The sequence below is a fragment of the Planococcus citri genome, chromosome 1 (assembly GCF_950023065.1).
Source record: "Planococcus citri chromosome 1, ihPlaCitr1.1, whole genome shotgun sequence".
NCBI lineage: Eukaryota > Metazoa > Arthropoda > Insecta > Hemiptera > Pseudococcidae > Planococcus > Planococcus citri.
The window spans coordinates 8,433,469-8,447,280 of NC_088677.1; the positions used below are offsets into that span (position 1 = coordinate 8,433,469).

Consider the following 13,812-nt stretch of genomic DNA (forward strand, 5'->3'; position numbering starts at 1 on the left):
TAGGCATTGTTGTGACCTGACCAACGCAACACAATGCCGCGTTGCCGTAAATGAAATGTCACTACCCCTCCACTTTCACGTACGTACTGTTCCCGTGCGGAATTTTTTTGAAAAATCAAAATGCGTACGTATCAATCAGTACTATCAGTCTGTTTAATTTTTATATTTTTTGGTTCATTTACCTATTCTTAAAAATAAAAGTTTTTAAAAAATTCATTTTGTACTGATTTTCCAAACTGAAGATAGGTAGAATTTTTGTACATTTCTGATAGATTTTTCCCTCGCTACATCACGTATATCCAGTTTTTTTGTTTTCAAACTGTACTGCACATGGAAAATACCTGTTTGAACCTCGAACTTTCCATTTTATCGATTCTGAATTACCAAAAAGTACTGTCCTCGCTTTCTGTAGTCCTATCTCTGTTTTTTTTTCAAATATTGAAATCTTAAAAAGAAGGTACTTATGTATTCAAATTATGAAGTTCTACTCTCGCTTCACTCGGAACTACAATATAGCATTCATATTCTTCAAAACCTTTCAGCATCAAAACTTTCTACATTTTTTTCTCAACTACAAAAAGTTTTAAAATGAAACTAATTTCTCAAATTCTAAATTTTTAAAACCAAAATTTAAAACTTGTTGCATAAAAACGTCGTTTTTCGTGATTACACATCTTCAAGTTATTTTTTGATAAAATTCATTTACATTAAAAAACGTTTTAAACCATGCATTTTTAGCAAAAACAGCAATTTTATTCTTTTCACTCCCACCCCACCCCCCTCCCCCAACAATAACCGTTGGTTTCATCTCGTGATGATGCGCACAATTCAAGTTTTTCCCGTTGCTGCCGGAATTCACACGAGTAGTCACAGCGGTGTAGCATTGAGTACCCGTTACGAACGGAGGCTCGCGAGCCTAACGACGAGCCTGACGGGCCCGGCTCGGCTCGACTCGTTTCGTATCGGGCTCGGCTCGCGAGCTTTTAGCTCGGCTCGTGCAGACCACTACTGGTGACTTTTTGATAACAGATCAACCAAGCAGTTACCATATTTCAGTGATTTTATACACCCGGTAACTTCTGGTGAATCTTGGTGACTGATTCACCAGAATTCACCAGAACTCGCCGGAACATTGAAAAGTCATATTTCATACACTGGCAACTTTTTGGTGCAAAATTCAACAAGAACTGGCCATATTTGAGCAATTTTATGCACCTGGTGACTCTTGGTGACTGATTCACCAGAATTCACCAGAACATAGAAAAGTCATATTTTATACTCCGGTGACTTTTTGATGACAAATCAACCAAGAAGTTACCATATTTGAGCGATTTTATACACCTGGTGACTGCTGGCGAATCTTCGCGACTAATTCACCAAAATCAAGTTGATACTTTTGTTGAGGTCACTGATGATCTTGTCGGTGCTATGTGGCCATGTGGGTCCAGTCAGAATAGATAATATTTAAAATTTTCAAATTTGAAAAGTTTTTGTTAATTGAAAGTTGAATGAGCTCTGGGCCCATAACCTGTTCCCAGAGATGTGGGTCCAAAACATTCCCAGAACTGGAACTGTTTAAATCCAGATTCAAATCCAGTCCTGAAACCAAAATATTTCTCTTTATCTCAAAACCAAAAATATCCCAGAACTGATATAATTTTGAACCCAAAAACAATCTCAGAACTGAAACAAAATTGTATTGGTTTCTGGATTTCAAATTTTTGATTTTTTCTCCAATTTGATTTTGATAAATTGTCATTTCACATCATTTATCAGCATTCATTCAGATTATAATAGAAATTACTCGACAAATTGAGCAAAATATGCATTTAAAACATTAAACAACCTAATTTCTACACCATTAGATTCCCCATGTCAAAACTTCCTATTTTTTAGACCCCTTGCAGAGTTCATTAGTCAATTTAGGCTTAAAATTGGTTGAAATGTAAATCTCAAAACCGTAACCAATTCATCCCAGAACTGAAACAATTGTTTCAATCCCAAAACCAAAATAAAAATTTAACAAAACCAGGACAAAATGACAAATCTAATCCTGAAATGAATAAATTTTGATCCTGAACCCGAAACCCAATCCCAAATCACTAGAAGATGTAACTACATCATGCCCTAATCTTGTCTGTCGAAAGTTTGCAACATCAAGACTATAGGACAGTCAAGGATTCAATGCAGATTGATATCAAAAACCCTGACCATAGGAAACTTATTACAGAAGCATCACAGCCCAATGGTTCTAAACTATACTGAATTTCATGGTAACTGCTTGGTTGATCTGTCACCAAAAAGTCACCAGAGCATAAAATATGACTTTTCTATGTTCTGGTGAATTCTGGTGAATCAGTCACCAAGATTCACCAGAAGTCACCAGGTGTATAAAATCGCTCAAATATGGCCAGTTCTTGTTAAATTTGACATCAAAAAGTCGCCAGTGTATAAAATGTGACTTTTCTATGTTCTGGTGAATTCTGGTGAATCAGTCACCAAGATTCACCAGAAGTCACCAGGTGTATAAAATCGCTCAAATATGGTAACTGCTTGGTTGATCTGTCATCAAAAAGTCACCAGAGTATAAAATATGACTTTTCTATGTTCTGGTGAATCAGTCACCAAGATTCACCAGAAGTCACCAGGTGTATAGAATCGCTCAAATATGGCCAGTTCTTGTTAATCTTAAGGTCATTGACCTATCAGTATGGATGGCTTTCCAAGGTCGCGGTCGTGTGATTGCCTGCCTCATTTCCTAAGGTTATTGACCAGTCTGAGTGGCCTCTCTAGGTCGTCTGCCTGCTTGGCAGGCTACTTTAGGTCGTTGACCTGTCTGTATGGCCTTTCAAGGTTGTCTGTCTGCCAGCTGGGAGAAGAGAGATGAACATGGTATGGACTTGGTAGGAAGCTATCGTAATAATGATAACTCTTTCTGTCGTGACCAAAAAAAAAAAAAAAATAGTTCTCTGACCGAGGAAATACACGAACATTTTTATCAATTCTAACAAAAAAAAAAAAAAAAAAACTCATCAGATTGAAATTGGTTAGATAGGCATATTTCGCTCTTGTATGTATTTGCATAGCTTCTAACATCACTTGATAAAAATTCAGATAAATTCGACAAAAACGATAATGTAGAGAGGAAGTTGACATAAAGTAATTCACACCCTGTTCAGTCCGATTTACATTATTATAGGAATCACATATGTACATCATCGAGTGGATTCTTTGTTTTGTATGATCGTAATATTTAACTAAAGTACATTCGTAATAGAAAATTTCACTTTAAATATGAAGAAATGTATCTCTTTGTTAAAGTTGACAATGCTATTATGGATTTTAAATTTGCACAGCGCAAGTAAGTAGGTATAAATATGTAGTATAGGTACATAAATCTATAGATAATTGTGTTCCTTTAGAAAACCCACCAATTCAACCCTCAACTCATTACCTACCTACATTGAAAATTAGGGAATGCTTATTGGACATAATATGGTTATATTCGTTACTCAGCCAATAAGAATTTCATTCAGAAAGAAAAGGATTTAAAGAATATTTCCTGTTTTAATGCATTTTCGATTTTGATATTTTTTTACGAAAAACAGAGACTGCCTTCGATGGTTTTGAAGACATTTGTAATACTGGACATATGCGTTTTGATGAAGAGCACGACATGCAATACATACCTCAAATCGTCGTATGTCCTCGAGGTGGTTCAATACAACTGGGCATGTGGTAAAAAAATATTTTACGATTACTCGTACCTATTTAGTCAATATGATTACACCGATTCAGAACACGATGATCTCAGCTCCGAGTCAACGGGTCATTTTTGTGAATTACCTAAATGAAATTTTCTTATGTAGGATCACGAAAACCAGATATAGAATGGTACAAGAATGGCGACTCTATTCGCAAATCGACGAAGCCAAATCAAGAAATAAGCCAAAATAACACGATATTGAAAATCAAGGACTGTACAGAAAGTGATTCCGCAAAGTATATTTGTGAAATATCAGAAACAAAGATCATTCCAGGGTTCGGCTCATCGATCACCGCTGCAAGGCTCCGTTACATAGTTCATTTGGATAGTGGTAATTGTGACATTTTATGTATTTTACCTGCTGGTAGTGGTAATGCTTATGAATATTTACTTGTATTTAGGCTCGATCGCGAGAAAAAAATTCTGAAAAAATTAAATTTCATACTAAAAATTATTTCAACATATAGTCTTGTTGAGTGGCCAAAATTGTCAGAAGATTCCTTTTTATGGAATTGATTGTTATCTTAGAACAGGACTGTTTGACGATTTCAGCAAAAAATTGGCCCTTTTTGACAATTTTACCAAAAATAAACTTTTTATGGAATTGATTGTCATCTTAGAACAGGACTGTTTGACGATTTCAGCAAAAAATTGGCCCTTTTTGACAATTTTACCAAAAATAAACACTTTTCAACTATTTTGCCAAAATTGACGCTTTTTGATAATTCCCCTCTCCCCTCATAAAAAAAAAACAAAGAATCAAAAAATTTACACTTTTTTACAACTTTTTCAAAAACTGACACTTTTTGAGTAGGGCAAATTTAGCAAAAAAAAAAAGCAGAACCTCACAAGCAAATTTGGCAAAAAAAAACAGGACTTTTGTTTGGCAATTTTGGAACAAACAAATTTTTTTTGGATGTTTGTAGGTAGAGAGGGATACAAAAAATTATAGACTTGACTTAGAACTTCTGAGAATTAGCGTGTACCCAAAAAAGAAGTAACAAAAAAGGGCGTGCCCCTGCTTATCTCACAGAGAAATTTATAATGCCAACGCCTTCCTCTATCAATGAAAAATATTACCCAAAAAAACGTGATTTGGAGGTAGCGAAAAAGGATAACATTAAAACTGAATAATATTATCATCATTAGGTATTTTATTTTATTTCTAAAGATCCATGGTATTCCAATTATTGGTTACATTTAATATCTGTATCAATATTGATTGGGCTTTTGCTGGCTGGTTTTGTCATTTATCAAATTCAACGAGTAAGCCAAGTTTACTTTTTTTTAAAACTGTTATTACAGTATTAAGACATTAAAAAAATAAATAAATTCACTTCCTTATCCGTTTTTTTTTTCTAGAAGAAAGTGAGAACACGCGATTCAAAAAATAAAGTGCCCGAAAAAATCAATGTTATGATAGCATAATTAAATTGCTCAACTGCAATTGTAAGTGCTTCTGAATATTGTCTCATCGAAAATAAGATGTCATTTCTTGAACAGGAAACTATTTCGAATTCCAATGTACAAATTTTTAAAAAATAAAATCATATTTTTCATCTTATGTTTCGTGTGTGTGTTTTTTTTACCGACTTTTCGCACGAAAAGTGAAGGTATTGTATATGTCATGAAGGTTCAGGATTTGGGTGGGGGTGGGTTTTCTTGACGAATTGAAGTGTGCTGATCACGATAAGACGTATGGCACCAAACGAGATAAGTTTATAGTATATGTATGGTTCACGACAGCACACTTATGAACCCATGTGTGAGTTAATCTTGCATAAGAAGTGAACGAGTAAGTTTACCAGCCTGGCTCACTTTGTAAAGGCTAAAGTTACATAACAAGTGAGCCACGCGTTTCAAACCAGTTTTGTCAAAGTTAGCTACACTCAGTAATTGTTTCTCAGAGATGTTCGCTAGATGTAGTACTAACGCGAGGCCTATAGAATAGGAAGCGCTGGTCGGCATACACAAAGCCCTGTTAAAATTGGGTATCCATGATGATAAATTTGACAAATGATTTTTCTTCATTTTATTGCTTTATGGGAATATTGTTGATACCAAAAATTGTGTTGTGGGTCAGACTTTTTTGCAATGAATAAATTTTTACAAAATTCAATTTAGTTCAAAAAATTTTCAAATTTTTTTGACCAAATTTTCTCTAAAAATGTTTATTTTTGCCCATGATGGAGATAATTTATATATTTCAGTGACTGTGCAATTAGAATTGAGATTTGTTAATTAAAACAAAACATAAAATTGGTTTTCAAAATTTCAAAATTTTTTGAAATTGGCTCATATGCCTGTCGCGATGCCTATTTTGGGAATTTATACCCATTTGTTACCTTTTGGAAATGAATAGTCAATAATTGACATGAAAAAGAACATATTTATTCACGATAAATGTACAGACGCGAGCCAGAGAGATAAAACCAACGAATGAATAAAAACCAGGGATGGAAACCGAAATGAAAAAAAATATCGGTTATTTTTTTCAAAATTATTTATTATGGTTATGGTTAAGGGTTATGGTTATGACCCAAAAAAATAAAGGTTACGGTTAAAAATAAAGGTTACAGTTTTCTTTCATTTATTAAAAATTAATTGCACTTCTATGTCAAAAAAGTGTGCCTGTGGCCAAAAAAACAAAAAAAACGCAATTTCACGGCCATTTTTTGAGTTTGAAGAAAATTTTAGACAAATTTGAGCCCTTTTCTTCTCAAAAATCATAATAAACGTCATTTACAGGAAAAAAAATGAGATTTTTACTTAAAAAAATAACCATTATGTATTTAACCAAAACAAAAAAATAAATCGGTTAAGGTTATGGTTAAAAAATTTCAAATCAATAATTTTGGTTATGGTTATGGTTACAGTTCTTGCCTCATTTTAGTGGTTAAAATTCATTTCGGTTAATAATTTTGGTTACAGTTTCCATCCCTGATGAAAAAAAAACTACATCGAGTACAACGCTACATACGGAGGGTGCTGTGTACAAGCGACGCGCGCAGGGGTATGTAATAATGCCGCTAAGTGGCTACAAAGTTGCTGCTACATAATTAGGTGCGAGAACGCAACCCAATCGCCACAGTGCTCCCCCCTAAGCGAGGGACTCGCGAGAAAAATGAGCTAAATGCTAAAATATGTTACATTAAAAAAACACAAAGGTAAAAAAATTAAAAATTGTAAAAAAAAAGATTAAAAAATACACAATTTATAAAAATATGACTAGAATAGGTACACGTTTTAAATAAATGATCGAGAAAAACGATGACATCTACCTCATATAAACGCCTTTGAAATGCACTTTCCACTTTGGACGCTGCTTTTCAGCTTCTGGCTGCTGACTAGGCTCAGGCTTCACAGTATTCTCTACCTGACTCCTTGTTTTAATGGTGTCCGCTACAGGCGCCAAGTATGCTGGTTTTAGGCGATCCACCGATACTAAAACAGCTTTTTCATTGACCTCTACTTCAATCTCTTTGTCTTTACGGCGAATTACGTGATGTGGTCCGGTGTATGGTGGTATGAGTGAAGCTCTTTGAGTCTCTACATGAAGGAAAACATGTGTGCACGTGTCCAACGCTTTTGGCACAAAAATCGGTGAATCTCCATATCGTCTAAACGACTTTCCAACACTACTCAATGCTGATCAGAGACTCTTCACAAATTCTGGCGCATTTTTCAGCTCAGGTGCATCTGCTATGAAATCTCCTGGTAGACGAAGTTCAGCACCAAGTGTGAGCTGAGCTGGAGACACTTCGAGTAGACTGTTGATTGTTGATCGGAGACCAAGTAGAACTGCTGGCAAAATGTCAGGCAGTAGTTTGATGGGTCATCACCTCAACCTTGAGAGTTCTGTGCCACCTTTGAGAAAAATTCAAAAACTAAGCACTCTAAAAAAAAAACTAACGACATTATGTCGATTGGAAATTTAATTCTATACAACTTTGTTAGCATGAAATTTTTTTGGACGCTTCCTTTCGCCTACACATTAACTTTAATGAACGGTTATAACTCAAAATGTTTTCCAAACATTGAAATATTTCCTCTATAAGATTTTATTTTTCAAAGTGTTCTTATGCTAAACAAAGGTAGGATACCAGATCTTTAAAATGAGGTGCTATTCATTCCTCACAATTAATTATAAGTGTATAAAAACAATGAATCAAGTTTTTAAAAAAAAGAAAATCACTCTCCTGTAAAATTTCACTTTTTTGAGATGTAACCTTATTACTCCTGATGTCCTGATGTGCGATATGTACATCAACTGTTGAAAATCACAAATTTTCACGAGTTTTCAAAAGTTGGACAAAATTTGAAAAGTCTCAACTCTCAATTCGGAGTCAACGAACATGTGTTGCACTCTGGCGGTGAAATGCATGAAATACATGTTATCATGCTGAAAGGGGGACATTTCCATACTCATGCACGCTTACACACGCGCACACACGACTTGTCGAGATGCAAATGAATGCGATTCTCTGCAAAAAGTCCCCCTTTCAGCAAGTTGATGGTGGCGCCGCCACGAGATGTTAACTCCGAATCTCAAATATATATATATCGCACCTCGTGAGTTATAAGGTCACATCTCAAAAAAGTGAAATTTTACAGGAGGGTGATTTTCTTTTTTTTTAAAACTTGATTCATTATTTTTATCAACTTATAATTAATTGTGAGGAATGAATAGCACCTCATTTTAAAGATCTCTTATCCTACCTTCATTTAGCATAAGAACACTTTGAAAAATAAAATCTTAGAGAGGAAATATTTCAATGTTTGGAAAACATTTTGAGTTAGAACCTTTCATTAAAGTTGATGTGGAGGCAAAAGGAAGCGTCCTAAAAAAATTTCATGATATCAAGGTTATAGAGAATTACATTTCCAATCGACATAATGACGTTAGTTTTTTTCTAAAGTGCTTAGTTTTTGAGTTTTTCTCAAAAAACTAAAATTTCATGATATGTGCAAATTCATTTTTCTGAAAAGTGATCAATTTAAAAAATTTTTTCCATTTGGTACAAACCAATAAAAAATGCACTCCTTGTGACTATTTCCAACTGACAAACATTCAAAACAATCAAAACTATTTGTTAACACTTTGTATGTACGAAATTTGCTCAAAAAAGGTGGAGTTTTTGTTAAATAAGTACAACTGGTCTCGTCTGAGACTACAAAACGATTGAATATATTTGGTATCAAGTGTAGTACACTGGTACATAGTCATATCTCACAGAGATAAGTAATTGTGCACATACGTGCATGATATCGTTACACAGTACATAGCTAACACGCCACCTTGAATTTTTAAGGGAAATTCAACCATTTAAAACACGTACAATACTATTCGAGAATTAATTCAATTTATCGATCATATCGATTCATATATACGATTACAAATTACCATTTCGATTACAATTAAATATTTTCCAACTACATCGTGACTACACCAAATATAAGCCAATATAGCACATGATACATCGTTTCAATAAAATAACACACGATTAAATATGATTAAAATATCTGATAAAATACATAGATAAAATAGACGTTAAAATACGGTACAATATATTTCTAAACAGGTATGAGACTAGATTTCTGTATAAAATACACATATTACATAAACGAAATTTTCCATTACAAAACAAGTACACATTAGTAGGTACCTATTCATCGATAATTACGTACCTAATATTTCCTGCCTAAATTTTTCAAACAGGCTAGGACCTAACGCCTTCGTAAACGTATCAGCAATATTCTTATTAGACTTTACTTCGCAAATCTGAATCTCTCCCTTATCGACAAGATCTGTCACAAACCGTTTAGAGATATCAATGTGTTTACTCTTGCCTGTAAAATTTCCATTCTTACCCAAAAATCTAGCCCCTGAATTATCTTCGAATACCTTGACCTTTCCAACACTACATCCGAATTCGGATATCAGCCATTTTACCCAAACAGTCTCTTGAGCACAATCAGCAAGAGCATAGTATTCAGCATGGGTAGATGCTCTTGTCACCGCACCCTGCTTCAAAGACTTCCATACAATCGGATTTCCATACAAACGAATTACGTAGCCTGTTGTTGATTTCCTATCATACGTATCACTAGCGAAATCAGAATCAACATAGGCATCTAAAATAGTCTCATGTCTTTTAAAATAATTCAAATTCAGAGAACGAGTGGAATACAGATACGAAAGAATACGTAGGGCATACTCAAAATGCTCCTTTGTGTATCCAGCCTGAAGTCTACTCAAGTATGATACACTAAACGAAATATCCGGCCTTGTAGCCGCAGAAATATACAATAGAGCTCCAATTAGACTTCGAAAAGGCAAATCACAATCTGACTCTTTATCTGGCATTAACTTCAAGCCAATCTCCATTGGTGTATCAAAACGATCTCGAGCATTAGTTACACAATACTTTTCAGCCAATTCTTCAATGTATTTACATTGATTCAACGACATGACACCATTTTTAATCGAAATATCTATACCAAGATAATTTTTCACCTTACCTAGGACTTTCATTGAGAATCTGGCACATAATTTTCTCTTTATTTTTTCGATGAGCTCAATACTATTACCACAAAGCAACAAATCGTCTACGAATACCAAAATATACACCACAAGATTCTTCTCTATCAATACATAAATACACTTTTCTATTTCGAAACAGACGAAACCTAATAATACCAGATAATCATGTAGGCAATCATACCAACACCTAGAACTTTTCCGCAATCCGTACAGAGCTTTTTTCAATTTACAAACACGATTCGGACGTTTTTCAAACCCTTTAGGCTGCTTTACATAAACTTCATCCTTGATTTCACCATTCAAGAATGCGGCATCAACGTCAAGTTGTTCAATCTCCCAGCCATTAATAATAGATAAGACCAGGAAAATTTTCACAGCAGTCATACTCACAACAGGTGAATAATAACTCTGTTCCGCATCCTCCTCCTGTTGATACCCTAAAACAACCAATCTAGCCTTGTAAGCGCCTGAACTTTTCCTACAATAGACCCATCTTACTCCAAGAGCTTTTTTTCCATCAGGTAAATCCACTAAACTCCAAGTATCATTTTTCTCAATATTACTCATTTCAACTTCCATAGCCTTTTGCCACTCATTCGAATCAGGTTTATTAATCGCATCCTCGTAACTCTGAGGAGCTCCAACTTGCACAAAATAAGCAACAGGATCGCCATAACGCTCAGGAACCTTCTTTTCACGAGCTGACCTTCTCGGAATCGCTCTCTCACTCTCTTTTGACAAATTCTCACCACTGTTTCTCTCGCTCTTATCATCCTCATCATCACTCTCAAGGTAAACTATCCTACTCTTCGAATTATCAATGATATCAACATGCCTACTTACAGTGACTTCGCCTGAGATCAAAACCCTATAGCCTGTATCTTCAAAACCAACAATAACACCCTGAACTCCTTTTTTCGAAAACTTTCCAGGCCTTTTCTGATCAGGAATTCTCACAAAACATGACGAACCGTAAGGCACTAACTCCGAGACATCAGGTTTCTTACCATGGATTATTTCAAATGGAGTTTTCTCTTCAATTGATTTATTCAACAAACGATTCCCTATAAACACAGCAGTTTTTACAACCTCAGGCCAATATCTCTTACTTATCCTTGCCTCGTCAAATAGGCAATTGGCCCTATCCATGATAGTTTGGTTATATCTCTCCGCAACACCATTCAGCTGTTGAGTATAGGTTGGTACATTTTGAATTCGAAAACCCTTCTCTGCCTCAAAATCGTAAAAATTTCTATTTATATACTCGGACCCATTATCACACCTTAGGAGTTTGATCTTTTTACCAGTTAACGTACACATATAATTATAATAATGTTTGAAGCAATCAAGGACCTCAGCCTTAGACTTCACAGTGTACACTTTTACAAACTTACTATAATCGTCTATGAATGTCACAAAGAAACGCTGACCAAGATAACCAACAGTATTGTGAGGACCACTAACATCAGAATGAACAATTTCGAGAATCTCTCTAGCTCTAGACCTACCATCTCCAAATGGCACACATCTCATTTTGTTCCTTTTACAGATATCACATTCAACATATTGACTAGAAATTTCACTGGGTAGACCATCAACGAGCTGTTTTTGACATAAAGACTTCAAGTCATAGAAATTGACATGACCCAACACCCTGTGCCAATATTTACGATCATTATTCACCTTAGAGACAGAAAACACATTCGAATCTTCCTTAAAATATTCGCATTCTATCTTATATAACTTACCCTGCCTCACACCCTCGGCTATAATATTCCAATCACGATTAAAAATCTGTACTTTACCATCTCCAGCTAGACTCCTGTAACCAGCATCATCGATAGTACTAGCACTCAGTAAGTTGTGAGGCAACTCTTCGACTAATAGGACGTTTTTAATGGTACAAGGAGTAATTACATTATCTACCTTAAATTTAACACAAACAGTACCAATATACTTGGCTACACAGGGGAATTCATCAGCCATTTTAACATTAATAGGACTTTTTAGCTCAATACATTTCGAAAAATATTCTTTTTTATTTACAATATGGTCTGTACAGCCACTGTCCAAAAGCCAGACCATATTGGATCCTCTCATACACGAATTTGTTTGTTTTTCACCTAACTCAATTTTTTTATCAACCTCAACTAAGAACGATTCAGCAGACCTATCATTATTACGACTATCATTATGGTTATCATTTCTATTATTACGATAATTACCACGACCTCTGCCATTAAATCGCCGATTTTGACCACCTCTACCACGATTACGATTATTTTTCCAACAATATTTCTTGATATGGCCAGTCTTTCCACAGGTAAAACATCCTCCTTTTGACCCATTTCTTCTTCGAACATTAAAAACCTCTTTGTCCTTGGTTGTTTCACTCGATTCTTCGGTAACAGGTGATGCTGTCGATGTTGAGGGTTTTGGCTCAGTTTCGGATTCCTCAGACTCAAATTTGTTCCCTAGGGCTAAAAACTTGGCCTTGACGTAGGCGAATTTATTTTTTCCAGCGGGTAACACATCCACAATATCGGCCAAATGAGACAGTTTTTCTGGCAATTTCATCAGAAAATATTGCAGCTTGGAATCGTCATCCAGAATTTTCCCAGAAGATCGAACCATATTTAGAGCAGCTTGAAATCTGCTAACGAACACCTTCGGCTCAATTTCCGGACTATACTTGAGATCGGATAAACGAGTTACAGCAGCTACTTGTGCAGCTTGAGTGGTCACTGCATAAATTTCATCGAGAGCCGTTATCATTCCATAGGCTGTAGTTTCATTTCTAATCAGCTCCAGCTGATCATTTGTCATAAAACGTACGATGAAATTTCGAGCCTTTGCATCTTCTTGTTTCTTGGCCTTTAGGATAGCATCCGTTGCTCCGGCTGGTGCTGCACTCAGAGCATCTATACAATCTTTTGCCTCTAAAAATGTGTCCAAACGAAATCGCCATGACATATAATCAGTGCCATCGAACTTGGGAACTGCAGTAAATTCAGCCATCTCGAAAACAGGAACTTGAAACGACTCAAATACAACGACAAACGACGAAAAATTGACCAAAAAATCGATCAACGAGAGCAAAAATCAAATTCGTTTCAAAAATCGCGACTAAAACGCGCCAAAAATATCGCAAGTACAATTCAAATAGCGAAAACACCGCAAAAATCAGTCAAATTGTGAAAAAACAGTGCGAGAAAATACCATTTCACTAAACACTACGAGAAAAATCAGGCTCACTGAAAGCTCCGAGCTCAACGCTCGCTACCATGTTAAATAAGTACAACTGGTCTCGTCTGAGACTACAAAACGATTGAATATATTTGGTATCAAGTGTAGTACACTGGTACATAGTCATATCTCACAGAGATAAGTAATTGTGCACATACGTGCATGATATCGTTACACAGTACATAGCTAACAGTTTTTTGAGATGCGCCCTTATAACTCCAAACAACTTGTAATGTTGTTGAGATTTTGAGTTAGG

At 35.3% G+C, this 13,812-nt stretch overlaps 1 long non-coding RNA gene across 1 annotated transcript; it reads left to right on the forward strand.

Moving 5' to 3' along the window:
* The first annotated feature begins 3,874 nt into the window (after positions 1-3,874).
* On the forward strand, positions 3,875-5,317 carry LOC135846651 (uncharacterized). Its single transcript, XR_010558996.1, has 3 exons — positions 3,875-4,097; positions 4,938-5,032; positions 5,129-5,317. It is a non-coding gene; the product is annotated as an uncharacterized LOC135846651 (long non-coding RNA).
* The last annotated feature ends 8,495 nt before the right edge of the window (positions 5,318-13,812 follow it).